The sequence below is a fragment of the Alosa pseudoharengus genome, unplaced genomic scaffold, assembly GCF_046254945.1.
Source record: "Alosa pseudoharengus isolate Yale_2024_CS ecotype anadromous, Long Island Sound unplaced genomic scaffold, YU_APseudo_1.1 YU_APseudo_1.1_scf_10, whole genome shotgun sequence".
Taxonomy (NCBI): Eukaryota; Metazoa; Chordata; class Actinopteri; order Clupeiformes; family Clupeidae; genus Alosa; species Alosa pseudoharengus.
This window is the reverse complement of record NW_027468565.1, coordinates 41074224-41077963: the sequence shown is the minus strand read 5'-3', so window position 1 is coordinate 41077963 and position 3740 is coordinate 41074224. Positions and strand designations below refer to the sequence as shown.

Below are 3740 nucleotides of genomic sequence, written 5' to 3'. Positions count from 1 at the left end.
GGGCAGCACACATCCTCGCTGTGGTTTGCGGCACGAGCAGGGAGAATTACAGCCTCCTCCATGCACAGTGTTTATGCCACCGACATCCACTCACCAGCCCTGTCTACTGTGAAGAGAGTCTGCTACCCTCAGCGCGGCCCAGGAACAGCAGCCACCACTTGGGGCATCAAACAGGAGGAGAGGGCGAGGCAGGAATACATTTCCAGGACCAACCAAAAACACCACAACCAGGAGGTGCAGACCTGTGGGTTTTTTGTAAATCCTGCATTTCCACAAGTAGGAGCATCACCAGATGCAATTGTGGAGTGCACTTGCTGTGGAAAAGGCTGCATTGACATCAAGTGTCCTGCGAAATACAAGGACAGCACCGTTCTTGATGCATGCTCCTCCAACGACAGCAGCTTCCCTCTGTATCAGAAAGGGCAGATGCATCTGAAAACAAGTCATCCATACTACAGCCAGGTCCAGACACAAATGTTTGTTACAGAGAGGATGTACTGTGACTTTGTTGTCTGGACAAAGAGGGACTGTGCGATTCTGCGCATTTTCCAAGACCGAGCATTTTGGGAGCCACGTCTACAGAAGGCCCAGGAGTTCTTTACTGAGGTGTGTCTCCCAGAACTAGTGGCAAAACACTTCACAAAACAACCTACCTCCCAAGCATCAGCATCCTGCAGTGGGGCTTGTGGATACCCTCCCCACTAACGCTCCTTGGCTTTGCCAACTTTACTTCTTCACCCCCCACCATTAACGTTTACATCAATTTAACTGAAATGTTAATAGTAAATTATTCGTTTACACTGGCCTCTTTTTACTATTTATGTTTGCACTGCTTGTTCATGCACTACTTATTATTGCACTACATGTTCTTGCACTTTGCATGTTTTTCCTGATGGTTAAACACATCTGTTTTTTAATCTACCTGTAAATAAAACACAGTAAAATCATATATGTTTCAAATGTTTATTTCACACTCACAGTCAAAGCATAAATTTGTTTTATACATTTCAAATAATGACACTTTCACACATGTTGGTAAGGGCACAACAAATGATTACAATCTCGTCTAAAAACGTTACATCCTCACCCTCACAAGGCAGAATCATATGGATGGGTACAACTGTGTGTAAGACTCTGTACTTGTTGCGCACAAGACCAATCACTCTCTCCACATGAATTCTAAGGTGAGCTATAGCCCTGGTCTCTTCAACATCTTTTGCATCAAGCTGTGCACGACCCCTTGTGAAAGCAGGTATCTTCACCTCAGCACACATCATTCCCACACTTTCCCTGATGTTAAACCCTCGATCTGCTAACACAATGTCACCTGGTAACAGTTTATCTAGGAAACCACAATTCTCAGTCAGATGTTTGTCACTAGTTCACCCACCCCATCCCTTTGAGACAAATGAAATGAAACCCTGTGGTGTGATGACAATAAGGTATTTCATAGTGTGGCGGTGTTTGTACTGGGAGAAAGTCTGGGCTCATGCATGAAGATTAGACGGTTTTTCAATGAAAATTTCGAAACAATCCACAATTGCAGCAACATGCTTTCCAAATGATTCGATGATGGTGGGGCATACTAACCATCAAACAGTCTCTGCTTGGCCAGTGCACCATTGGAGACAGGCGGGCATACAACACTTCAATAGTCTGTTGAAAAGCAACACCGACTGTTGTTCTGTGAACTTGAAACAGGTGACTGAGGTGTTGAAAAGGCAGGTCTAACCTGAGACGCATCAGGGTCAACAGGACGCACTGGAATGCTGTAAGCTTTCTCTTTCCTTGATGGATATATGGTAGGATGTTGAGCAACATTGCCTGAAAAATTGCAAAGTTAGGAAGTCCAGTGTAGTACTTCACTTTCTCATCATCACCCCTCAGAAAACTTTCATCCATCCTGTATTCCTCAAGCTCCTCCTTCAGCTGTCTGTTCTCCTCCAACAGACTGACGAGCAGGGCTTGCTTCGAAGTGCAGAATTCACATTCTGCACTGGTCATGACTGGCTACTCAGCATCCAGGTCCTCTGGAAGCTCTTGCAGCGGCTCAGCATCCATGTCCTCTGGTTGCACCTGGGGCGGCTCAGCATCCATGTCCTCTGGTTGCACCTGGGGCGGCTCAGCATCCATGTCCTCTGGATGCGGCAGCTCAGCATCCAGGTTCTTTGGTTGCACCTGCAGTGGCTCAGCATACAGATCCTCAGCCACCACCTTACGCTTCAGGCTCCGCTGAAACCTTGCCTCATCAGTCATCTGAACATCGTCATGGCCCAACAACAAAGATGGCTTCCAGTCAGGGTGAAAAGGTGTGAATTTACATGATTCATCATCTGGTAGACCCATTACACAACCCATTACTGTAATTGGCAAAAAACAAAGGTAAGCTGGCATAACAAAGGTGAACATTAAGGTGACAAGTAGTAGAGGGAAGTGGGCAAAGTTAGCAAGGAGAACCACTGTGTTGTGAGACAAACACATCTAACAAACACATCAGAGACGAACTTAAATATCATGTCCATCTCAAAATATCTTGTATGTAGCACAGCCAACGTTACAAAGTTGGCAGTTTATTTTTGCTGCTACAGTTTATGTTACAAAGTAGCACTAGCAAGTAGGTGGCTAACGTAGTATCATAGCTAACGTTAGTAGCGATATCAGAGTAAAGTTTAAGTAGCCTAACAAGGACACACACTCTTCAGATAGATAGACTAGCTTTAGCAGTCAACAAAATAAACACATTTTATGAAATATATTCAGAGCTTACCCGAGTGAAAATGCCAAGAACACACTCGCATACTCTTCGAAATGTTGTCGAAAGTGATGTCCCTTCTTCTCATCGCCGCTACCCAGGCCATTCGACGTCTCTTAGTCACCTCAGCAACTTGCTCTCCATACATCATTTTCCATAAAGGGAACCGAAAAAAACGAACTCCAGTCTTGTTCCCCTGTTGATCGTTCGACCTGCTGTGGCAGTTCTTCACGCAGCATGTTGTAGGCATTGCGAAATACAAAGTACCAAAATCTCCGTTGTGCTTCTCTATCTATCGCGGTGACAGCCAAGGCAGCTTGAGGCTTGACGTTCAAAATGGCGTTGGGGGCGGGGCCAAATAACCATGACAACTACTCACTCTCAATTAACGTTAGCATACCAACCGTCTGCTAACGTTAACCTAGCCAGCTGTTGGTATGCTAATTTTAGTTCGTTGTAAAAGTTAGTTTTGTTTCTGTTCAGCAGTTCATACCCAGTGTACAAAGAACTATGTTTTTAAAAGTCTGTTTTTGTGTAGATTTAACATTAACATGAGCAGTAATTGTAAGTAAATGTAAGCTAACGTTAGCTGGCATGAATGAACGAAATTGGCAGGCAGAATATCCATCACGAAGGGTATCTCTGGGTGGACTTTTAAAATCCGCCTGAATAATAATAATAATAATAATAAAAAGTTAAAAGCAGATACATACCTTCCGAAATCGTCTGATTTCCACTGCATGTTGACAGCTGCTGGACTGCATGGACGGTTGAAAGAATAACGATTTCCCCCAAACTCTCAAATAACTATGCAGCTGTGTTAAAGTTACCCTGGTGCTGGGTAGTGTGCTCACGTCACCCAACATGAGTAAAAACAACCCCACACAATGACCCAACAGTTTCAACTCAGCGTTTGGGTTGAGAAAACAACCCAGCATTTTTTAGAGTGTATCAATTTTGTCTCATATACTTGGTTCAACGGGGTCAT

General features: G+C 44.3%; 1 pseudogene; it reads right to left on the bottom strand.

Annotated features, from left to right (window-relative positions):
- Positions 1-1007: 1007 nt before the first annotated feature.
- On the bottom strand, positions 1008-2004 carry LOC143138939 (uncharacterized; annotated as a pseudogene).
- Positions 2005-3740: the final 1736 nt, after the last annotated feature.